Genomic DNA, 27,449 nt, shown 5'->3' on the forward strand with positions numbered 1-27,449 from the left:
CTAGGGTGTCCTTGCTAACCAACCATTTTCAAAGTTAATACATAATATTATATATTTATGACAATGACTGAAGGAACGGTTGGGGAGAAGTTTCAGAAATGATACATAGTACAAAATTATAGATTTGTAAAATCTGTATATAAAGCAAAAGTTAATATAAACCATTTGATGTAATTCTTGAATTAAAGATTTTCAAAAGAAAAAAATATTCTAAGAAAATGAAACAACCCAATGCGATTAAGTGTGAGCCTAGGTTTACTTGCATTAATTAAACGACACTACAACATACAAAATACAAGCAAACACAACCACCGCCTACCATAACGCTGTTACTAGCATCATGACATATGTATAGGTAGCTAATGGGTTAAGGGCAACATACTACTTCTAAAAGAGTACATAAAACATTCTACATACATGCAAATTATTAATATACAAAGTTACGTTGACAGTACATATAAGCATTTCTGTACATTGAAGCATAAATTTGTGCATTTTGCAACATGAAGCAAGTTTAAAAACCAAGTTCTATACACAACATTGAGACAGACATGCATGCACAAGATGGATAAAAATACACCCTGCTTGAAAATCAAGTTTCTTTCTCCGATGAAAAAAAATAAATAGAATTCTTGAATTATTTTTTTTATTTTTTTTTTCCTCCTACAGCCTGGTTGGACCCTGGTGGTTTGTAACACAAAGATTAAAAAAAAAAAAGACCTTATGTGTATCCTGAAAGTATTCTGTCTAATTTCTTTTTCATTTAAAAACAACTCTGCTTGATTTGCCATTAAGTCTAAAACATTTAGCCATTATAGAGCTTTTTTTCGGCCGATTTAATAGAAGTTAATGGGTCATATTCCAAATTGAAAAAAAGTATCCTTTTGTCCCCCGACGTTTAGGAAAAAAATCCCAATTGTGCCCGACAAAAAGATTATCTTTCAGTACAAAAAGTACAGCAAAATTAATTGGGAAAATAATCAAAAATGCAAATCATTGTAAAGGAACAGAAGACTGTTTGAAAGTGTATGCTGTAGTTGATGACTGAAATTTTTTCTCAATTTTGACCAAAATACCATTAAATTCACAAAGCGAAGGGTATGTGTCATCTTCACAAAATAATGTTAAAACAAGAGGGCCCTATATTGCTCACCTGTTATCATTGCACTTGAGGACAAGAAGGTCCTCAGAAAAAATATCTAAGTCCAAAGAACAGGAACAACAAAGGGAAGGAATTTAACCAAAAAGAAAAAAAAATCTTACAAGGTATAGATATGTTAAAATACACCTAAAAATTGGAGGTACCATCCATGTTGTACCACAGAAAACTGGTCTCGTGTTTTCCCTACGGCCAATAATAAAAAAGTTACTAAAATAAGCTATTTATAGTAACATAAAAGGGAAGTAATTAAAAAAAAAATATTGTAAGTGGACAAAAGAAGGATCTGCCAAATAAATCTGTTGACATAAATGAAATTTCAGATCAGAATCTTCATTAGTTATGGAGATAAAACAATTTTAATTTGAAATAAAGGGAGGTAATTTGACATAAAATCAGTCCATAGTTATCTACCCTGATTGTCTCAGTCCAACTAATAACAATAATGAAATTTTAAATAAGTCCTGTAAGTACTTATTGATATAAATCCATTTTGATTACAATCAGGGGAGGTAATCAGATATAAAATAACTCTGGAACATATGATTGGATCTGATTTGTCATGGAATCAAAGATTTATTGTTGTTGAAGATATTTTGGAAGTTTGTATCAAATAAAACCATAAATGAAGTCTCTATATGGTTGCAAAAGCCAAAACAGCCAATTTTGGACCTTTAAGGGGCCATAACTCTGGAACCTAAGATGGAATATAGCCAGTTGAAGAAAGGAAGCAAGATCTTGTGGTGATACAAGTTGTGTGCAAGTTTGGTTCAAATCAAATCATAAACGAAGCTGCTATTGTGCAGACAAGGTCAAAATAGCTAATTTTGGCCCTTTCAGGGGCCATAACTCTGGAACCCATTAAGGGATCTGGCCGGTTCAAGAAAAGAATTGAGATCTTATGGTGATACAAATTGTGTGCAAGTTTGGTTAAAATCAAATCATAAATGAAGCTGCTATTGTGCAGACAAGGTCAAAATAGCTAATTCTGGCCCTTTCAGGGGCCATAACTCTGGAACCCAGGATGGAATCTGGCCAGTTCAAGAAAGGAACCAAGATCTTATGGGGATACAAGTTGTGTGCCAGTTTTGTAAAATTCAAATCATAAATAAAGCTGCTATTTCGCAGACAAGGTCAAAATAGCTCATTTTGGCCCTTTCAGGGGCCATAACTCTGGAACCCATAATGGGATCTGGCCAGTTCAAGGAAGGAACCGTGATCTTATGGTGATACAAGTTGTGTGCAAGTTTGGTTAAAATAAAATCATAAATGAAACCACTATCGTGCAGACAAGAAATTGTTGACGGACGGACGGACAGACGCACGGACGGACGCACTGACGACGGACGAAGGGTGATCACAAAAGCTCACCTTGTCACTATGTGACAGGTGAGTTAAAAAATTGTACTAGACTTGTCTGCAATTCTAATTAAAATAGATATGAGAATTCCTTCATCCCTGATAGAAAGAGGAGATAATTGAGCCGTGCCATGAGAAAACCAACATAGTGGCTTTGTGACCAGCATGGATCCAGACCAGCCTGCGCATCCGCGCAGTCTGGTCAGGATCCATGCTGTTCGCTTTCAAAGCCTGTTGGAATTAGAGAAACTGTTAGCGAACAGCATGGATCCTGACCAGACTGCGCGGATGCGTGATTTATTTTGTTTTTTTTTTGTTTTGGGTTTAACGCCGTTTTTCAACAGTATTTCAGTCCTATAACGGCGGGCAGTTATCCTAACCAGTGTTCCTGGATTCTGTACCAGTACAAACCTCTTCTCCGCAAGTAACTGCCAACTTCCCCACATGAATCAGAGGTGGAGGACTAATGATTTCAGACACAATGTCGTTTATCAAATAGTCACGGAGAACATACGCCCCGCCCGAGGATCAAACTCACGACCCCGCAATCCACAGACCGACGCTCTACCTACTGAGCTAAGTGGGCAGGTTCGTGATTTATTTGGGTGTAATTTAAAGGTTTAGGTAGTAGTATATCTTCAAGACACAGAAATATTTGATAAAGAACAACATCTTTACCAACAATCTACCTGACCATTACATGTTTTGCCGTACTGTCCCCTACGATGGATACTTAAAATATTCAAGTTGTCCCACTTTAAAAATGAATACCATTTGTAAAGAAATAAAAATAAACAATTGCTCAAAACTACCTTCAACCTAAATATGTGAAATTTCAGGACTGGGACATTATTGCAAATGCATCGAAATGAAGATATGTAACAGTTCTTTGAAAAAGGTGTTTTTAACCTTTAGCATGCTAGGTAAACTGTCGTCTGCCTGAAATGTCGTCTGCTAAAATTGTTAAGTTCATTCAATTTACTCCAAAATTGGAAGAAATATTGTCAGAGTAGCAAACAGCTTGGAACCTGATCAGATTTAATCGGCGTCTGATCTGGTTCCAAGCTGTTTGCAAAGGCTGTTAAATTCGCCCGCAGCAGGCTAAGGGTTAAAGGCGCTGAAATGTCCAAAAATGTGGCCCCTTTATGCAGCCCTTTTCCGGAATTCATTGTATATATCAGTAAACTGACAATTGTTTTGTAGAGTAATATACGTTTTATATGCTGTTTAGTTTAATATGAATAACTTTTTTTATCACAAATATTTCAAAATTTATATACTTAAGTGTGATAAGTATACAACATACATCATTACCATATCTTATTTATTTGGGGGCATCACCAGATAATTTAGTGAGCATCTTTTGAAGAGGGCAGCTCTATATTTCCTTGTAAAAAATTTGCGTTTCTAGTCAATACACAACATTTTATATTGTGATTATCACTAGAAAAAATAGGAAAATGTTATAATCCAAGGTCGTTTAACCCTTACGATGCTAAATTTCTATAATGGACTGGTCCATCTTCCAAGTTGGGCAGTGCCATTTATCATTTGAAGGGGTGTTTACTAAATATTTAGCGAACAGTGCAGACCATGATCAGACCGCATGGTGTGCAGGCTGATCTTGGTCTGCACTGGTCGCAAAGGCAGAATCACTTGCCGCCAGCTGGCTAAGGGTTAATGTGCAGAAATACGCAAGTTTACATGTCAGTTTGATTATTTTTTGTCTAATTTCTGCCGGAGTATTTGTTGTCATCAACTGTAAAACATTCACCTGCATTTTCGGCGGATTCTGAATACCCGAATAGCATACATGTGATACGTTCCGGATTGTCCGGGATTGTCCGGGAAATTACATACTCGTCCCAGTGTCCTGGGCAGGGTTGAAATGTCACGAAAAATAAAAATACATAAACAAATAAAAATAATCCCCCAAAAAACTTGTTTTTTGTCTATAAACTGTTGAATTTTACACAATAAACAGTCCACGGTGTCACATAGTTTATTCCTAATCAGATTCATGCCCTCGAGCGGGACACGTGTTGATTAAGCCCGCTTTGATCACGCAACGATCTTTTGATGACACTGATTAAGTTAGTCAGTTTTTATGATGACCCTGATTAAGAACTGACAGGATTATGCAATCAATAACTGTTTTACGATACTTATTGATTGCATAATCCTGTCAGACTGTTTTATGATACTTAAATTAGGAACAAAGTCGTAAATCTCTTTTGTTTTTAGCATGTTGGCGGTAAAGCTACATGTAGCCTTTATGGAAGAGATTATTAAAAATGGTCAATTAAATGATAATTATTTTAAAAGGTTGTAATCATTTAAGATCTAGATCGATTGTCACACATACACAGGTGGTAAACGCGCAATCCAATTCCCACTGGGAATACGCTAAAAATGGGTTGCGTGACTTCCGGTGCTAGTGTTGCGCATCAAAATCAAGGTAGGTGGGTTTTTGTTTTTGTAAATAATGACACATTTACGAGTGCTTTCGAAAAAAAGCAAAATGCTATTTGACACAAAAATGAATAAAGATCATATGTGTGAAATACCAACTTATTAATTTAAAAATCGGCCCTGTTATCACGAAAACTCTGCTGGCTTGAGCTGTCAAAAAAACATGGAATCATGAAAAATGCAAATTTTCTAACTCTGTGCCTTCTTTCTGGAAATGTGACGCTTCTAATGATCAAACGCATGTAAAACGGTCATGAATATTACATACACTTGAATGAAATGTTGCTTTTGGGGGAAAGATTGGCAAAAAATAATCGGAAATGGGGTTGCGTCCCGGGAATGGAGATGCGCGTATACATTATATACATTATGATGTATACGAGCAACTCCATTCCCGGTGCGCAACCCCATTCACGATTATTTTCTTGTCAATTATGTCCCCTTAAGCAGGATTTGAAGCAAATAATTTTGATATTCGTTACTTTATAACAGTTGAGTTATCATAAAAAGCATCAGTTGTCCTCAGATTAGGCATATGAGGTCAGAAACTCCCATTTTTGTTGATTTCATACTTTTTTCACTCTTCGTTTGCCTGAGTTTTTGTGATAATAGAGCCGAATCATAAATTACAAACCAGATATTTTACACATATGATGTTTTATCATATTTGTGTCGAATAGCATTTTGCTTTTTTCGAGAAAATTTATTCTTGTCTCATACTATATCCCAGCGGGAATTGGATTGCGCCTTTACCACCCGTACATATTCTAAATTAAAAAGTTGAATGCCTTTGCCGACCGACCCATGAAAATTGACCCAACTCCAAATATTTTATATTGTCGATTTTATCTACAAGATTTATTTTATTCCTTTAAGGATTCAATTTAATTATTAGATAAATGTTTAAGCTTTAGAATGATACCAAATTAGCTAGAATCTAAATCACGACCAGGTTGATTCTTCGTATATAGTAAGCCTCCTAATTCTGATCACCTCGGGAACGCAATAAATTTACGTGCCAAACTATAGAGGTGTATTACCTGTACATGTATTTACCTCCCTTAGAAAGCTAGACGACATTTGCAGCACATAAATACAAGCGAGTGAACACTACATGTAATATTATGATGTTTTTGCATGAAACAAACGAATACCAATGTCATGGTGTATGTCCCGGACAAAAGGTAAAAATCCCGGAAATTTTAACTCAGAATCCCGGAAACGTTCTGAGCAATTATGGCATGTATGCCGACTAGACTGTATAAAGCACAAACATGCAAACTAAGCTAAATGCAAATTAATTCACTATTTTGCAGAATACATATTAAGCCAATAATTGAAGTCTAGCATAACTAATAACAAAACAATTCAATATATAAACATGCTTACAAACATGCACAGACAAAATGAAAGAAGTTGAACATGAAACAACAAAAACAGCAGCACATGTAAAGCATTATCATAATATTATAAAGAAGGCAATATGTTGATACACTTAAGCAATGTGGAACAAGAACATTGGCAGCCCTGTCCCCTGAAAGCTTTGGAACTGGTTTCTTAAAGCGGTCAAGTTTGATTCATCTTTAAAAGGTAGGAAGTTCAAGGGAACTGAACGAGTTGGTAATACCAAAGAAATATAAAATACACAGAATGGCAACTGGCTGTAATCTCGCGTGATCTCGCGTCCGAGCGTGATTTGGCGTTATTTTAGTGAAGCGAGCATGGAGTTGCAATTTGTACCTTTAAAACTACATGTAAAATACGTGTTAGCTTCTAAAACAACATCAGATTCTGTTTAATATAAAATAGTCTTAAGCACAAAATACACGTTTCTTACTATCCAAAAAAGCGTGGTCATACAGTGATGATTGATTAATTGACAGTGTCATTCTTTCGCATACAAAATGGCGCATGGAGAACTTCCGGTAACGTAATCTCATTAGCAGCCACGTGATGTTGGCGAAATTTCCTCTATATGCCTTTCGAGTTGCCGATCTATTTATTTTTTATAACTCTTTGGTAATACATTACCCGTGTTTATGTACCTAAAAGAGAAAAGTTTATCATTAATATTTACGTCATGAAGGTCGGCTCTTTACCAGTAGATATGGCACAAAATGTGCACCACTGCACAAGTGAGTCCATTTGTAACCTACTATATGCATTTGGTTATTGGCAGGCCTCGACCTTAGCGGTGGACCGCTGGACCGACGCAACCAAAATATCGGCAGGTCCACTAACTATGAAAAGTTGGGTAGACCGACGGTCAACCAATTTTCAGTCACGGTCTGCAAATAAAATAAAACCCTTAAAAGTAAAAAATAGGAGGGAAAATCGTACCCATATCGGCGAATTCACAAAACGAAAGTTGATTTTGCCTTAAGTACGGCATTCTACCATTATAAGCATTGGCGAGTTAAAGTCAGGAGAGCACGAATGGACTATTCCACCGATCGGGTGAGTGGTTTTTACATGGTAACTTTACCAAATTGAGAAATTACATCAGGCAAAATTACCTGGATTGACTGGAATTTACCCGCGAATCGTAAAAATATCAAAACGTCATGCTGGTAATTTTCCATTCCACAAGCACGTGCGCCCTATCGTAATGTCTAATTTACATCGCGGTTACTTTTGACACAATAAACGTGCGTAGTGCATTCATTTTTTAATATAATCGCTTTAAATTTTCAACACCGCTTGAGAACTAATACAGTTTGAATTCTATAACAATTTTAATAAGATATCGACAGGAATGTAGGCAAAATTCTTTAAAAATGATCAAATTTTCATATAATGTTTTGTAAAATTTCAAACAGCGCGATCTTGATTATTTATTTCTTTCTTAAAGTAAATATACGGTACATACTATGGTAATAAAATTCAGACTTTTGACCAGAAAGTACAAAAAACACAATTAAAAAATCTTAATGAAAAAGCGGCAGCAATTTAAATACATGGAGTAAAACGATTTTTGGCAAACAGATTTCTGTTAGCGCGGCAGAATAGCTTACGTGACCTAATGAACGTAAATAGAAATGTGGTATCAAATAAAGCAGTATGATGTCGTTGCGGTTTTTAATAAGTTTTAAATGATTCTTTGTACATGTATGTTTTGACACAACACTTTGTTAGATATTCTTCTGAAACAATAATGTAAATTTCTTGAGGGCAAATAGGTCACAGAGGTAAGACATCCATTATCATCGTTCACGGTTTGACACATTTACATGTCAGTTTATTCGGGATATTGCACATTCGCTTTTAAAAAATTAAAGAAAAAACTTTTTTACTGATTTCTTCTCAACAATTAAAGGAATCGAGAATACGATCAGACAGTGATGTGTCACATGGCGCGAAAACATGACTTTATGCCATGACAATCTCGGGGAAACTATACCGCTTTGATCTCCGCTTCAGATGCCACGAATAACCGACACACTTCTTTTAGCTCTTTGAGGGGGTGTTAATTTAAAATGAAAACAAGGCCAATTACTTAGTTTATCATCAGAATAATTACCGATAATTAATTGTTGATGTTTTCTTTTTTCACTTTCAACACGGGTCGGGAGGATGATGATTATTGTATCCATATTTTGGGACACTTTTCAAAATAATTATTTTTGGGATAACAGATTGCTACAGTCTTCCATTTTTAATTATTTTAGAAAAAAGTCCTGTTTCTTTGAGTCATATGAAGTTATGACGTCAACAACATCACAATTTATGTGATAGAATTGGAGGTCCACTTAAGTCTGAGCAGGTCTACTAGATTTTAGCAGTTGGTGGACCTGCTGGCAACTGCTGAAAAAAGTTAAGGTCGAGGCCTGATTGGGGTTACTTACTCTATTGTTTTTATATGTTTACCAGGTCCAAGAAAAGTCACAAATTAGCTATATAGCTAAATCTAGCTGTATATATAGCTATTTAAATTTTTCTGCTACGACGATTCTTACAAGTGAAACATTCACCAATTGATCAGGTCGGATATCCGGGCACTTCAGCGTATCGCGCAGCGTAGCAACAAGCGGAGGTGACAGCAAACGCTAAATTGTAATTGAAAAGCGTTTCATGTTTCACTAGTGCTGGTTGTTTTTCTTTGCTTAAAGAAAAATTTTGGGCAATATTAATAAGTCAGTGAATTTATAATGTAGCATGATGTTCCAGAAATCACTCCCGAGAAAGAAACCTTTCTTTTTAAGGTTTCAGACGTGATATTCATCATTGATCCGTGTAAGCTGCAAGGTCTCATATTTGTGACGGACTGGATGAAAATTATAATTTAAAAAATCAGAGGTCTTTTTAAAGTAAATAAAACAGAAAATCTATTTCATCTAATCAGGTTTTTCCATTTCTTTCACTTTTCTCGTTCTATTTAGTAGCCTGCCATTAAAATAGTTCTGAAAGCCAAATAGCTTATACTGTGGTGTCAAAAGTGATTCAGTCACTCCAAATTTAATCAAATCAACACCTTTTACCTAAATTCTCATTCGTATGAAATTTAATGAGGGGTGTCATAATTTAAAGCTTAATAGCACATTATGCGTAAATACTGGAGAAGGGATTTTTTTTCTCCCTCGAAGGGTATCAGGATCACAATAGCATTTATAACACAAAGCGGTTTTTTATATGTTACAATTGTTTTAAATGTAATATGACATCTAGAGCTACTGTGTTACACGCGGAGATAAAATGATATATATAATAACTGCATGCTAGTTTCTTTTTTACGAAAAGCCAGGACGTATCAATAAATTGATGACTTCCAATTACGAAAATACTAAAAAAAATACTGATCTCTGTTTTGTCAATTATTTAAAACTGAGAACGATAATTTGCATGCTTTGTCTAGAATAATGTTAGTCATATCTTGTAGTTTTCAATATCCATTTTTTTTTGTTAATTGTTAGACTGTCACAATTGACTGCTTCCACATACCACAAAATTAAAGCATTCATTCCAGTCATAAATCACTATGGAAACCAATCAGTATGTGGTATATTGATGAAAATCAGTTTTGACCAGTTCCTAATGACTATCACTTTTTAATAGATTGATTTCCTGTTTGTTTTATCCCTCTGATGTACCCCTTTGGGGCCTTATGGTAATTTCCTGTCTTATCGGTTTGATGTATGCCTTCAGGGTCTTATGATATTTGGAAGATGCACATTATTGTTATTTGCGTGTCAATTGACAAAGGGATTAATAGAGCTACTACATAAAAAAAACTTTAACCAATACACATGCCCGAACATTTAGTTCATTTGAAACTTTAAAATTAATTCACCAAACTATTTTTTGGTTGGAAGGACATTTCTTCAAAAAGAAAATGTCTGCAATAAGATTACATATAGAATAAAGTATAAGTTTTCAACTTTATTTAAATGACTTTCATACTTAATGTACTTCGACATTATAGCATTTTACATTAACTAAATAAAATATATCGCACAAAGTACATTTCAGAAAATGGCAACAATATAATTATTTCAGAGCATTAAAACATTTAGAAAATCAGCTTATTTAAAAAAGACATAAAAATATCAGAAAATTAATTTACTATTTATTTAATCTGTTCTTTCTTAAAAAGAAAAAAAAAATTCAAGACACTTGAAAGAGATGAAAGAAACAACTGCTACGATTTCAAGCAAAGAAGTTGAATAAAAAAAAAATGTTTTGTTCTCTGATATTTAGTTTAGATTAATATATATATAGCAAACTGAGAAAATGTTGAATAAGCTTGGGAACTTGTTTAAATTATAAATATCTGATCCGTAGCGCCGAAGAGCAGACAATACATAATCTGTCACTTTTTCCAGACCGTTTTAAAATGCCACAAAATCAATTACCACAAAAACCCTACTTTTTTTGAAAAATATATAGATTGTACCATAGCGTAAGGGCTGCAGATGATAAAAAAGGTGACTCTTGATTTGTTTTATTTGAGAATTAAAACATCACAACCCACACCGCTAGTTAATTCGCTACGAATTGCGAGGTCCTGCTTTCACCTCCAAGGTAATTTGCATAATTGATTGCTCCGGATGTGACGTCACGCCGACTTGATCAATAATCTATAGATCGCAATTTACTAATTATTTTAAAGTTATAGCAGTTGTTATTACACGCCTGAAGCCGAGACTGTTGAATGAATAAATGTTAAAATGTAATGTAGCTTAACTATCTTTTACATAGAGTCGACCAAAAACCTTACTACCCATTAAGAAGACGTTTCCCGTTTGCCAGTTTGCGGTCATTTACTTGTGAATCACTCAAACACCTGTTTGCCCTCCGTGACCTTGGTACATGTCTTTGAAGCTTACCGGCATGTTATTGGGAATTGTGCATGTACATTTCACTATGGGAGGAATTTATCGATAAGCATGTTGCAAAACACATGGTTTGGACAAAACCAAAATTATGTTTGTTTGCCACTTAAGGGGACGCATACTTTGAAATTAGAAAAAAGTGGGTGGGGTATGATAAAATTTACCTGCAAAAAGTACAAGGTTTTGGTACATGAAATGGATACTGTTTCAACTGTTATAAGTACACAAAGGATTGCTCACTAAAATAAAAATGAGAAAACTGAAACAAGAAAGTTATTGTTGAATTACATAAGACTTCTTGTGTACATTCAAAGTCAACAATTAAGACTTTTTGGTGCGAAAATAATAGTGCTTCACCTTGTCCAAACATTTATCAATGTCCTACAGATTCTAATTTAAAGAAAGAATGTTAAATATGGTCACTGTCTTGCTTTTCATTTGGCATATGTAAGCTAAAACACATTATTTAGTTTGTTTACAAAGTAGTGCATAAGAAAAGATATGGTGGTCAAGGAATGCCACTTTCCAAAACTTAAAGAGTATATTCCCCTTAATACATTAAACATTTATCGTTACAGAAGTCTAGTGGCTTGCAATAAGGGCCTAGAAATGTTGCCATTATTAATTTTTAACTTGGTATTCATGAACTACAATGCACTTAAATATCAAAACACATTCAACAAATTTTTGAAAATGTATTGTCTTAAAAATCCCTAAAATAAGGTATGAAATTTGGTTGAGAGGTCCAATCAATGTGTATATGTGCAAAAGTAACATTCTAATCTTGTTCACAAAAGTTACTAATACACAGCAGGCATGTCAATAATCGAAACTGGACGAATATACAGTTATCCTCACTTTAATGTCATTTATAATTTGTCCTTGAATTCTCCACCATACTTTTCATAATTCTGTTTGCACGAGTTGCACGAGAATGCTGTCATTCACGTAAAAAATGGGGTCAAATAAGTTGTAAAAGCAATATCATCTAAACGTAATTAATGGATTATGCAGTTTAAGATAAACTTTATCTCATAACGTAACGAACATGTAAAATGTTGTTACAACAACTTTACTTACACTGATTTAAGTAGCAGTCGGTTTATAAGTGACTTTATTGATTCATTTTGTGTTTTGTTATTGTTGTCAAAAAGTATAACGGAAGTGCCTCACAACTGAAGCGGAAACCAGTTTGATGCGCAAAGTAGTCCAATGTAAGTAATATTTTTTGACAAATGTCCACAGAAATTAATAATTTTCTAATATTAAAGACGAATATCTGAATAGGATTCATTATTTGATAAGAAATTATAATCATTGACCTGTTTTTTTAAAAATCGTACACGTGCTGACACCTAAGTTGTCTCCCGTTGTTTATTAGAGTTACCTTTCGTCCGGCGCAGTAATACATTTGCAGTGAATCGCCGAGAAGTCGTGGGAAAATTAAAAACCATGTAAATAAACTAAAATTAACCACCTTTTCAAGATGAATTTCAAGTGATCGCCATTATGCATTTAACCCGCCTGACCTGTGTAGCATCTTAGATATCTGTTCTAAGGTATTCATTGTGTAGAATGTCATGTTATGCCCTTGCAATGCCAATCCCACTCTGATTTTTTTTGTTTACATTTTTATCAATGAGAAATATGGCGTCCGTCCCGAGCTGAAATAACATGGCGTTAAATTTTTACATGTTTAAGCAAACCTGGTGTGTTAGAAAGAAAATCTCATCCCTTCAACATTATTTGGAACACTGTTATTGTAAAAAACCTGTTTTTTCCTTATACAAAAGCTTAATATTTTGTGTTGAATGTACTTTCACTAAGACCTCTGTTTTCCTATTACATTCATAGTACCACATCCTTACCCACAAAATACTGAATATTACAGGTGTCCATCAGTATCAGTTTAGGAATATGTTTTTTATTTTCCCACCATCGATTTCTTGAATATGCACCCCTTTTTGCATTTCTGTATGAACTGTGAATGTAGCAATATGCGTCCCCTTAACTAGTTTTTATTTCTGTTCATTAAAATATTTTTGATCGAACTTGTAGTCTTGCTAATGCTTTAAAATTCATAAAGAGTGTCCTTAATCGGCAAAAGTTTTACATAACTTCTGTTTTCTCAGTACAGTTTCTAAAATAAAGATGTAATAGAATCGTGCTATTGGTTTGCTTTATCACGTTATGCACTAGTGGATTAGTCCACTCAGTCCGTATAAATGAGTTTGTTGGTTCCAGCTTTTATGGTGGAAGAAGACCCCGAGGTGCCCCTACGTGCACTATGTCATCACGGGAAAGATCTTCTTAACGGGTAGTATTTCACAAGCTCTTACCATTTTTTAACATCACTGTTATTTGACATTTGGCGGGAAATTTTGACACATGTCACGAAACTAACTGTAATCAGCACACCGATAAGGTTGTTCCTAATCCCCGTACCGTACCCGTACCGTACATCCATAGGGTCCCCATCCATATTCGGTTTTGGCATGAACACACTAAAATAGCTGGCCTTATTTATTTTATATAAAAATGGCTGCAGTACACATCAGGACCCATTTTAAGTGTCTGTAACTTACATTTTAATGAAGAAAATTATTAGTGCCGAACAAAAATCAAAAGAAGAATGAGGGTCATGTTTCATGCAAGAAATAAATTTTCACTCAACAACTGCAAAGCAGCCCAAAAAATGAGACCTCAAATTGTAGTGGTTGTGTATGACCTACAACTATGACAAATTCTGTCAAGTTATCATCTCAGTGAAATGGCTGTGTTTCAGCCTGCTATGTTTGTTATGCATGCAGTGTTTAGCAAAAACCCTTGTAATACCAAGGTCAGCTCAGGCAAATTCTGTTCTGAAAACCATATACTGCATCCCTTGTCATATAGGATTGACAACAGTGTCTGTATCTATCACTGGCTGTATCATCATCAAAAACCATATCGTAATAAGGTGGTGGCTCACTCTTCAAATAAAAATATTTATCTTATCATCCAACTTATTTTAGGAAATCAGGTAGAATTAAACCCCGGGCCCAAAGCACCTAGATGGCCCTACGTGGTAAAATGTTACTTGGAAATCTAAAGCCTTTGAGTGTGACTTATGTAAAACATGGTATCATATTGATTGTCAAGGTGGCATGTCGGAATCCATGTATAACATTATGGATAGCAGTAATCTGTCTTGGCATTGTCTTAAATGTGGTCTACCAAATTTTTTAACTTCCATCTTCAACTCAAGTATTGTAACCACTTTGTCTAAATACACGTTCTCTGTTCTTAGTGATAGTAACCACATCCTGATAAACCTTTTGCATCATCCTCTCCAAAACCAAACCAGCTTAGCCCAACTAATCAGAAAACTAAAAAATATAAAAATGTAAATCATCCATTAAAGGAAATCTGTCTGAATTTCCAGTCCATCAAAAAAAAAAAAAAAAAAAAAAAAACGGAACTGGATGCTCTTATAGACTCTGTCTGCCCAGGTATCATTATTGGAACTGAGACCTGGCTTGATCCTTCTGTATCATCATCACAATTTTTTATCCAAACTTGTTCACCATATACAGAACTGACAGACCGCCAAATAAAAGAGGTCAGAGTCATGGCGGTGTCCTTATAGCTGTTAAAAATGAATCAGTCAGTCCAGAGTAATGAACTGCAAACTAATTGTGAAATTATTTGGGTGGAAGTTTCACTGTTCAATTGTAGAAAACTAATTGTTGGCTCTTTTTTATAGACCACAGCCAGATGATGATATTTCCTTACAGTATCTAAACGAGTCTCTTTGTAGAGTAAACCCAAATTCTAAATCAATCTTATTAATCGGTGGTGATTTTAACTTGGGCAACACTGACTGGAAAAAAACATCCAGCACTACGAGGGCTGTTCAAAAATAACATGGACTTTTGCTGTCAAATGTTGCTTATTGTGTAAATAATAATGTGAAATATATCGTTGTAATTCGGAATCTCTCTGTAATTTGGTCATATATTTTTTGTAACATTTTTGCTGATAGGCGAAGCGCATCAAACGTTTTTATTACCATAGCTACGCACAACCGGCGCAGTCGCTTTTTGATCAATTTGAATTCGTTTGCTAATGTTCGCAGCTAAAAGTAACGTTTTGCCCAAAAATAAGCCAAAGTGCAGCAACACGTCAGGGCGACATGTACATAGAGTATGGCGTCATTCCGACATGGGAGACGGAAGAAAACAATGTTTGAAGTAAGTGAGTATTACTGTTTATAATGCATGTAATGTCGTCATCGACTGACATGGATGATAAGACAGTTGCTTAGTTATGGCGAACAACAACTGCAAATCATAATTCAATGAAGCAGACGCAATAACATTGTTCAGTCATCTGTGTCTTAACCTTAAAGTGGTATAAACGATTCTCAAATATTCCGTAATTGCTAAAAAACAGCGGAGATCGAGAGAGAAAACGCAAAAACTGCAAATGGACGTTAACACCAATGTATGACGCCATAGATAAAACCCAAGTACTCACGTTGAGTTATTTAGTATTCTAACCAAACAACTTGTTTTGACTTAAGTATTGCTCATGAAAATTTATAAAATAAATTTATGAATATGAATTAATGCAAACTTAACGAAAGCATCACAATGAAGGCACCACGTCGTTAACGTCGTTGAAATATGATCGCCGTGCGCCGGGTCCGTGTAAGTGACTGTTTTCGAGGAAGCGTAACTCCTGAATGCATGCTCATAATCACGTCATATTTGCAGTGCAGTTAGTAGAAAGGTTGCAAATCATGATGGTATATTTCTTGTTTTGCTTCATTAAAGTATATAAAAGCTAGAGAAAATGTCTACGTTATTTTTGAAGAGCCCTTGTATTCATAGTAAACCAAAAGTTAAACGACATCCAGTATTACTAGATATCATTGCAGATTACTCACTAAACCAACTCGTAATGATAAAATTTTAGATCTTCTCCTTACTAATTATCCAGCAATCATTGATAACATGGAAACAATTCCTCTAATCGGTGAAGCTGATCATGATATTATTCTTTCAACTTGTAATACCTCTCTTCGTAGCTGTAAAAAAATCCAAGGCAAATCCTCAAGTATTCCAAAGCAAACTGGGATGGTATTAAAATTGATCTAAGCACGACATACTATGTGAAATATTGCAAAAACAGGATATAAATAATGTAATGAACTCTGGAACATTTCTAAAACAACAAGGATAAATATCAAACAGGGAATGCAACGTTCCAAAAACTCAGCCTCCCCAAAACGAAACCCATAGCACGCAGATATGCACACTTCCTAACGCACACGCACACGCACACGCACACACACACACACACACACACACACACAAACATAAAAAGGAAGCACACGAGGCCAAAACAAACAATTAAAAGAACACAATGGAGCGCTCCTACCTCACTCTTACCCCAACCATGTTCTCAATATCCAGAAATATACTATCAAAAATGAGTAAATATCGTAATAAATTACCCTGGATTACCAATGAATTAAGAAAGAAAATGAATAAATATAAGAGCAACTGGATGGGGTTCTTTTTCAAATAAATGTAACATCCTTAGTATAACACAGAAAAAGAACCCCATCCAGTTTAATTATAAACTTCACCATCATACTCTAGAAAAGTTCAGTCATTTTTATACTGCGTGTTTAGTTTTTTATTCACTACATTATTAAAAAGTATAGAAAGAAATATAGTTCAAACATCATACTACAGAGAAGTTCAGTCATTTTTATAATTTTTAATAAGTCTCTTGCGGAAGGCAAAATCCCATTAGATTGGAAACATGCAAATGTGTGCCCTATCTGTAAGAAGGGAGATAAACATGATGCCATTAACTACAGACATTTCTTTAACTTGTATCTGTAGCAAAATACTTGAACATATTATCTCTAGTAATGTAATGTCTTTTTTGGAAAGAAACAAACATGACTTTCGGTCAGCTCGTTCTTGTGAAACTCAGCTTATTTCTTTCATCCAAATCATTAGTAAGTCCGATCTGTGAAGTTTCCACTTTTCTCTATTTCATAACAAAAACATTCAAACAGACATTATCATAATGGATTTTGCCAAAGCATTTGACAAAGTGCCACATAAACACCTACTGCATGAATTAAAATACTATGGAATAACTTGTTATGCCCTCAACTGGATTTCTGATTTCCTAGAGGATAGAACCCAGACAGTAGTCCTGGAAGGTGAAATGTCGAAGCAGGTGCCTGTAACCTCTGGTGTACCCCAGGGCAAGTTCTGGGTCCAATCCTCTTCTTAATCTACATCAATGATCTTGCTGACTATATTAAACACAGTACTTTAAGACTCTTTGCTGATGCTAGTATAATTTATAGAGAAATTAAAACTTTAAATGACTCTAATCTTCTTCGGTTTGACCTGGAAGCTGCTGGTAAATGGAAACAGAACTGGTTGATGCATTTCCATCCTGATAAATGTAACATTCTTAGTATAACACAGAAAAAGAACCCAATCCAGTTTAATTATAATCTTCACCATCATACTCTAGAAAAGTTCAGTCATCAAAGTATTTAGGCGTAACACTTCAGAACAACTTGAAATGGGATAAGCACATAAACTCAATAACAAACAGAGCAAATTAGTCTCTTCTAAAGTGAAAGAACATGCATATAAGGCCATAGTAAGGCCAAAGTTAGAATATTCATGTACTCTTTGGGACCCACATACTAAAAGCCATATAGATCAGATTGAGAAAGTTCAGAGAAGGGCTGCTAGATTTGTCACAAATTGCTGTCATAATACAAGCTCAGTTTCTGATATGTTAACAAATCTAAATTGGCCATCATTAGAGATAAGAAGAACTAGAGCCCGCTTAATAATGTTCTTTAAGATTGTCCATCATGTAGTAGCTATATATCCGGAAAAGCATTTATTAATTCCAGCTGATCAAAGAACAAGGCATGGTCATTGTACCAGAAACAGCTTCAGACACATTGGCACATCCAAAGATTCTTATAAATATTCATTTATTCCTAGAACAGTAGGTCAGTGGAACATGTTGCCCGCTGTCACACACACAGCAGCCACAGTTGACTCGTTCAATGTTTTTGTCACTGTGCCTGTTCTAATCTCTGCCCTCCATCTCTGAACGGCTACCAGTGTATAAAGTTTTAATGATGTAAAATTTGGAAAGTTTATCGTTTGGCACTTGTACAAATTTGATATGTAAAACACCCTAATTTATTTTTTCTTCACCACCTACACATAATCGTCAAAGTGATGAAGGAGTGCAGTATCTAGAAGAAGAGGAAGAAGAAGAAGATCTCATTATGAAAATATTTCCTAAATGTCGTGCATAGATCTGGCATGTGATTTCAGCCAAATCTTGCAACGAAAATAATAAAAACAGCTCTACAGAGCAAACAACTGAGAAAATAATTATGCGACTACCATTTTTCACCATTTTCCTATTTAGTGTCTGTATACCTTTTGTACGGAGAATGGCGGAAAAGTAAAGAAGCCATTATCAGTTTTTAGAAATATATTTTGCGGTAATTATATATTTCAAATATTAATAGACCTTTGTGGCGTAAATGTATATGAATTCGATTACGTTCATGTATTAAAATTTACTGTATTATGTTCTTCAGTCAAAAGCGGAGGTTTTCTCAAGACAACAACGAATAAGGTATCATCAGTTAAAAACCTGGCACAGGTGAGTTGACCACCGTTAGAAATGATCTTGCTTATTGCCATAATGTATATTGAAATATTCTAAACATATAAAATATTCCACAATGATTCTTCTTCGGCCCGACCTCTGATTTTCGCTCCATAGTTCTGTCGACCAGTGTGAAATGTTTACACAAATTTGGAATCACATCCATATTCCATACGCGACTTGGAGCCATCATACTATTCATATCTATATTAAACCGATGACCATTAGAAAATCAGGGGGCGAGGCTGTCAGAAATATCAATAAATACTTATATATTCCGGGTCCAACATTAAACTTGATATATAATGTTTTTTTCTTGGATTTAACGTTGCACCGAAACAATCATAGGTCATATGGCGACTTTCCAGCTTTGATGGTGGAGGAAGACCCCATGTGCCCCTCCGTGCATTGTTTCATCACGGGCGGGCACCTGTGTAGAACCACCGACCTTGCGTAAGTCAGCTGGATGGCTTCCTCACATGAAGAATACAACGCCCCTAGTGGGGCTCGAACCCACATCGGTGAGGGGCAAGTGATTCCAAGTCAGAGACCTTAACCACTCGGCCACGGAGGCCCCCTAATATATACTAGTAATCTGGTTTCAGTAATAAAGAAAATAAATATTTCAAGAAATATATCCTAAAATCATAAGACATTTTGCTCGCTTCGCTCTCAATAAATATTATAGTATTTAACATATCCTTGATACTGCCTCCCAGCCAAGGTCAGTTTGCAATAAAACAAGAGCTGTCGGAGGACAGCAACGCTCGACTATTCAACAGCCTTGTCAATTGAATGAATACAAAAGTTGAAAAAGGGGCATAATTTTGTAAAATGCAAAGTAGAGGTATTGAACCTCTGTACTGCATGTCATATCATGACAGTGAACAAGTGTGTGAAGTTTCAATCCTTTCCAATTTGTGGATACTGAGATACCAGCTTACATACAAAAACTTAACAAAAAACTGCTAAGTCAAAGGGGCATAATTTTGTAAAAATGCCAAGTAGAGTTATGGGACCTTCACAGTGCATGTTAGATCATGACAGTGAACAAGTGTGTGAAGTTTCAATCCATTCCAATTAGTGGATACTGAGATATCAGATTCCAACAAAAATTTAACCAAAAACTGCTAAGTCGAAAAAGGGGCATAATTTTGAAAAAAAAAGAGTAGAGTTATGGGACTTGCTTAGTGCATGTCAGATCATGACAGTGAACAAGTATGTGAAGTTTCAATCCATTCCCATTAGTAAGTACTGAGATACCAGCTTACATACAAAACCTTAACCAAAAATTTCTAAATCGAAAAAGGGGCATAATTTTGTAAAAAAGCAAAACAGAGTTATGGAACCTGTGCAATGTAGATCAGTTCATCACAGTGAATAAGTGTGTGAAGTTTCAATCCATTCCCACAAGTGGTTACTGAGTTACCAGGTTACATACAAAACCTTAACCAAATTTTCTAAGTCGAAAAAGGGGCATAATTTTGTAAAAAAGCAAAATAGAGTTATGGAACCTGTGCAATGTAAGTCAGTTTGTCACAGTGAATAAGTGTGTGAAGTTTCAATCCATTCCCACAAGTGGTTACTGAGATACCAGCTTACATACAAAACCTTAACCAAAATCGGGAGGCGGACGCCGACGCCGACGCGGACGCCGACGCATGGGCGAGTCCAATAGCTCACTATTCTATGAATAGTAGAGCTAAAAATGTATAATCTGGCTTCAGTTCAAGGATATCCAGAGTATTCAACCAAAATGTGTTCACTTTGCTCGTAACTGTAAGTATTGTAATTCTGTTTCATATCCTACACATTCAGTATGAAAGGCAGTATTGTAATAATTTGACTTTAATTCCAGCAAGGATATCCTTGAACCTTCAATGACATATCACTGCTTCTCGTGCAGTAATTATGTTGACCGTTAAAATGAAGGATGAATATCCAACATGGAAAACCACGTTCCAAAAACACAGCCTCCCCAAACGTTAACCCAGCACGCGGACGCGCACACGACCAACACACACCCACAGAAATCAAACACACAATAACAAAACGAACAAATAAAGGAACACAGTGGGACACCGCCTTGGAACGGTCAATGGCAAAACCACCACTGGGGAGCTTAAACCAGCTTATGGTGCACCCAACCTCACTCTTACCCCCACCATGTTCAAAAGTCAGAGGACAGTGTAAATAAAAGTTATTCTCGCCAGGAGAAACCCTATCATACGCAAAGGTAACAGAAGGCATGTAATGTAAAACACAAAAAATGCTCTTGTATATTTATATAAACTATATTTGATATCTATCTATTGATTCTGCTCAACTCCCCCTTTTGGTATTACTAGCAGCTGTGCGTCAGTGCGAGAAAAAAAGTTAAAGAATAATTGACAAGAGTTGTCAAAAGTGATAGAAGTTAAAAGACGACAGCACGTCATCAGGCGAGTCAAAAGATTGAAAACACTGACTGAGCTATCTAGGGATTGTAGTAGGAGTGCAGGGCCTGCTCGAATCTATCAAGTTCAGGTTGCAGGACAACGTATGAAGGAAGGCTGTCCCGTATCACCACCGTATAAGGGTAAAAAGTAATAATTGGCAGATGTATGGACCTGTCTATACGATATGGGATGCATATGGCGAGTCATTCTCATATGGGGAGCTCAAGGTATGACGGCAGAGGGACTTCAACTAAATGGTTAACAATTTTATAAAACGTAATAAGTCTTGTCTCAGTTCGTATATCTTCTAAGGTCTGCCATCCAAACTCGTTTCTCATAGAGGTTACACTGTCCTGATATGAATAATTATTTTTAAAATAGAAAAAGTGGAAATTCCACAGGTCGCTCAACATGACAAAAACGAAATGTTGCAGGCTGGGTTTGATTGAGCCTGTTCATGGACGGTAGTTGAAATGCATGCTACCGTCCACGGCCGAGATGGGCAGAACTCAACATTTACACATGCTACAAGTACAAAATAATTTAGAGACATCCGCAGATGTGTTCATGCGGCGGTGCACAAGGATACCTTCAATTATGCATGTAATTCCATGAAAAGCGACGTATGGTCTCCAGTTAAAATAAAATCAACCCAGCGGACAGCTCTGCATTGGACTTTTTCAATTTTATCAATATTATACTGGGTGTTAGGGGACCAGACAGATGAAGAGTATTCCAATTGCGGGCTTACAAGAGTCTTATAGGCAAGTTGCTTGATCTTCTCATTTTTGGTGATGATGTTCCTGCGAAGAAAGCCAAGAGTTTTGTTAGAGTTAGATGTTATTCTAGCTATATGTTTATTTCAGGAGAGGGCATTAGGGCTCATCTTGAGGGCTACAAATAGTAAGGTAAACAGCAGTGTCATCTGCAAATAATTGAATTTTGGATTTGAAGGTTTCAGGAAGGTCATTTATATTTAATAAAAATAATAAAACCCCAAGAACGGACCCCTGTGGTACTCCAGATGTAACAGCTACTTCGGTTGATGTTTCATCTTCAAGAATAACTGACTGTGCGACCTACAAGAAAAGATTTAATCCAAAATAAAGTAGTGTTGTTGATGCCATGTTCTTGCAGCTTATATAGTAGTTTTAGATGAATGACTTTGTCAAAAGCCTTGCTAAAATCTAAAAGAACTAGATCAGTTTGATGACCTTTCGTGAGGGTTTTGCCAGTGTCATCAACAAGCTGTAGCAGTTGGGTCTTACAGGACCGACGTTCCCTGAAGCCATGCTGTAGATCATTAAGAATATTTAGATGCTACAATGTGCTATAAAACTTTACATAAAATACAAGTAAGGGAAATGGGACGGTAATTTGCTGGGTTTCCCCTTTTTAAAAGGGGGACAAACATTTGCTGATGTCTATACTTTCGGCAATATACCTGAAATTAAAGATTTTATGAAAATAACTTTAATAACTGGAGCGGTCTTATTTCGAAGTTCTTTTAGGACAAGTGGCTTTATGTTATCCGGTCCCACAGCTTTGTCTGGTTTCAGATTTGATACCCTTCTGGTCAATGGTTATGTCTGGCATAATAGGAAATTTTCTTGATGTTTGGTGCAATATCAGTTTCTAGAGTTTGGAGAAGAGAATAACATGATTGAGATAAGGTTAAAGGGGATATGGGGGTAAAAACGGATTTGAACTGCCTGTTTAGTATATCTGCTTTGTCAAGATTTCCAGACTTAAAAGTACCTGTGATGCTATCTTGTAATGGAGATATTCCCTGCGAGTCCTGTTTAGAAGTTTTAATCAAATTATAAATAAAATCTGAAAAGTAGATCCCTCGGAAGCACCGAAAACAAGGCAAACAGTGAAAATTGCAGACTCGGTTTGATTGAGTCTGTTCATGAGCAGTAATGGAAAATGCAACAATGCAACACTTATAAAGTTTCTTTGCAGAGAAATTGTTGCTGTTTTCTGGCTTATCAGGGTTGTTGATACCTAAAATATATTCAATGTAGTTATTATATGATATATTGATTTTTTAATGCAATTTTTATATTGATAAAAGAGCTGAGACACTCGCTGAGTCCGAGCCATGCAATTTTGAATTATACCGTGAACAGGCTTCTAGGTCATCCTTTTATAATCTTTCAATATAAGACATGGATAAAGTCCCATTAAAGAAATATTTATAGACCTACATTTAATTCCATATTTTACCTTTTAACATCGCAAATTAAAAGCAAAAGCTTAACATTTGTTACCGATCTTGGGTACATTAACATTAGATATAGTCACAAAATATAAGCCCAGCACTTTTTCATTAAACCCGGGACATATTTAGACTATTTTTATGGGATTTTATATATTAGACAGTCGTGAAAATTTGTTAAAGACATCATTTTACCGTCTTCTACTGAATAATGGAATAATCTCGAGTCGGAAGTAAGAACATTTCCGTCTTTAAATATTTTTAAACAAAATTAAAACAAAAATATAAAGCAGCATAGGTACCAAAACATTTTCTCTTTGGTCAGAGGTATTTATCCATATTATATGCACGTTTGAGAAACAAATGCAGCAATTTAAATGATGACATATTTAGAAATCACCTAAGAAAATATATTGAATTATAAAATTCAAGGAGCTGTACAAAACATTATTAAAGTGACAAAACGTTTTAATACAGACTGATTGTTCTTATCTCAATATAACACACTAAGTTGTCCCGAGCATTAGTAACAACAAAAGCCTGTCGAGAGAATAAAAGAGTTTGAGTTGAGTTGAGTTGTAGCTGACTATTAATATAAGGTGGAAGTTAGTATATAACTTGGACACGAGACCATGGATAGTGACCGGTGACGAAATAGTATCTCAGTACCTTCGCTTCATAAATTTCACATTTTTACCATTAACATTCACAAATATGTACAAATCAAATTATAATTAAAAATGGCATATGCCACTTAAATTATTAACTGTTTATATATCGGCCGTTCCATGAGAAAACCTGTATATCAATGCTTTTAAGTAAGTCACCGAAGGATTTGATGACGTTAAGAACGTCATCAAACTGTATTACTCGAAATAAAATTTATCAACACCTAAATTAATTTAATTAACGCCTTTAAACTATACATAGATGTGCATTAATTGAGCTGTATACTGTGGGTATATATTAGTACTAAGAGTCACAAACCAATTAATCACCAGTTATAAGGTGTGAACATTTGAGAAAGGATTATCTTTTTCTCAGCATAATCAACATTAATTTTGCTGAAATCTGAAGAAAAAATCTGTTTATACAAATACGAATATGCATTTCATTAAGCATGAAATATCTAACATTTGTTTAAAGTCAATATAATAATACAATACAGTGAGAAAACAACATTAGTTTAACATTTTCCGAAGAGTACATTTATAAACCAACTGGAACATTATAGATTAACTTTCAACTGATCAGAGTTATAACTTAACAGATCGAAGATACAAATGAAAAACTGCGTACAAGTAACTTATACATGAAGTATATTTGAAATGTAAAATTAATTGGTTTATACTTTTAATATTTTTTTGCACAAACTTTGATTTTCTGAAATAGAAATGGTCTCTAATCTGGCTCCCAAGGTCTTTCAATGTGTTTGGATGGGAAGAATACTTATTATTATTACTTATAAAATTCAGAAGAAACATTTGTCAAGGAAGTAATATGCCAATACAAAATAATATCTGTTATGAATAACATAATATAACTACTTGTCCCATGCTGCGAAAAGAATGATTGTCAGTGGGTTCGGCGTATTAATTATTTTGTATACGAATACCTTGAATTTCATGCTCCGTATTTTACAACTAAATTCACGAGGTTCCCACGATCAGGGAAAAGTGAGGGAAACATTTTTTTCAAGGTCTGGGAAAATTTTAATTGGTCAAGGAAAGATGAAATTTGGGGGAGAAGTCAGTGAAAAGACAGGGGAATTTTGAACCAAAGGCCGAGAGCCGAGGACTCAATTTGTAAAAAAGCAAAAAGGATGAAACTAAAAAAAACTAAGACAGTTCCTGCAATTTTAGCTGAACCAAGCATTTGTTGGATGGGAAGAATGTATACTTTGTATACTTATAAAATGCAGAAGAAACATTTGGTAATAAGTTCATTTTTGTCAAGAAAGTGATATGCCAATACGTAATAATAAGATATCTGTTAGGAATAACATAATACAACTACCTGGATCGCTCAAAGGCTCTACAGAGCTTATGTTCATTTTTTCACAAAGCGACGGAGAGATCGCCGTGACGTCACGCATTAACACCTGTTTATCTGGTGGTGGGCTAAACAAATGTTTTTACATCGTTTGTGTATGGGATCGGAATTTTTATGTTTTAATAACTTTTTCACTAATTTATGGATTTTAAAAATTCAAAAAGTTTTGAAATGATTACGATTTTCATATTTTCTTCTTTAAATATCTTTTTAAAATGAAAAACCATTTCAAAAATGACATATGATTTTAATAGCGGCGTAACGATACTCCAAAGTTTTAGAAAAAACACTGTAAGTTAAGCGTTCATAATTAATCTATTTTATTTCGAAATAATAATTAAAAGTTATCAATAAATTGCTTGTTTTACATCCTTTCCAGTGATAAAAAAATTATTGATATCATTTGTGTTTTAAGAAAGTTTAAGCGGGTGCAGGTCAAAACGTACCCAAACCAAAATGTACCCACATGGTAAAGTCAAAATGTACCCAAAAAAGTCAAAATGTACCCACTTGGCTATGTCAAAATGTACCCAAAAAAGTCAAAATGTACCCACTTACTTTGGCATTTAGTATTAAAATACCCATAAATTCAGCTAGGTATTATATGTAATATTTTAAATATATGTAAGGTTTAGATTGAATGTTAGAGAAGTAATAAAATTAGATTAGCACAATAATTGATTACTTTTCGCACCTACAGCACCGTTGTTTCACACCTGTTGTGAAATTTATTACTCCTTTCTTTATTAGACTGTCAATGGAGTGATTGACGCCTAATTTAATTATCAAACTGACTTTCTTTAACGTTTGAGTTTGTAAAATTTCCTACTTTATTTACTGAATGTAATTGTTTTGTACCATCCTTTTATTTGTTGTTAAAAAAAAACAATAATCCGTTTAAGCCGTTAGAAAAACATTACTGTTTACAAAAAAACATGGACGCTCGGCGCCTGCCCACCCGACCTTTGTCTTATCAGTTCTAAAAATAGAAAATACAACAGAGTTGTATACAAACACGATCTCTCCTATTTAATGAAATATACCTTTACCTTTTACCTGTTTTAAGGTATTGGACCCCTAATAGTAATGTTTAAAAAATGGCATTTGCTTGGTATATTCTTGAAGTTGACCATGTTTTACACTGTGTTGCAAATTTTAAACAACTTTTACCGTGCCGTTTTTTGTAAATTTTGTATAATTTATGGTATTTCCTCACGCTTAAGAAGAGACAAAATTCAATGTGATGGCCACTATCTAAAACGTTTGCAGAGAATTCATTACAGCATAAATTTTGATAAAAGAAACATCAAACTATTGTTAAACAATTATAAAACACAAAATAAAACTGTAAAAATCATTTTTGTCTAGAGTGCCTCAAGTAAACAAATTAAGGTCGAATCCTGTGGGTCTGTTTTGAATTTTGCTCACTTCATTCAAAAATAACATTGGGGCTATAGTAAAACCTACCTGCATTTCTTCCACAAAATGTAATCTAAAGAACGAAGGCAAAATAGAGAACTTTTACCGCACGTAACTCAGTATTTTTAAAGATGTCTAACTCTACCCCTCCTGTTTCAAAGGTAAATTCACATTGAACAGCAAAAAATTGCTTATAAAAAGAAAATTTTCCACTTTTGTACAATTCATCCATAATTAGTCTTGAAAGAAGTAAAAACTTACTAGTAAAAAAGGAAAAC

General features: G+C 34.9%; 1 long non-coding RNA gene across 1 annotated transcript in view; it reads right to left on the reverse strand.

Annotated features, from left to right (window-relative positions):
• LOC123527813 (uncharacterized) overlaps positions 1-13,744 on the reverse strand; it is a 68,256-nt gene extending 54,512 nt beyond the window's left edge. Inside the window, exon 1 of the long non-coding RNA XR_006681815.2 lies at positions 13,659-13,744. This is a non-coding gene — a long non-coding RNA (uncharacterized LOC123527813). The remainder of the gene's footprint in view (positions 1-13,658) is intronic.
• Positions 13,745-27,449: the final 13,705 nt, after the last annotated feature.

The sequence above is a fragment of the Mercenaria mercenaria genome, chromosome 14 (genome assembly GCF_021730395.1).
Source record: "Mercenaria mercenaria strain notata chromosome 14, MADL_Memer_1, whole genome shotgun sequence".
Lineage (NCBI taxonomy): Eukaryota > Metazoa > Mollusca > Bivalvia > Venerida > Veneridae > Mercenaria > Mercenaria mercenaria.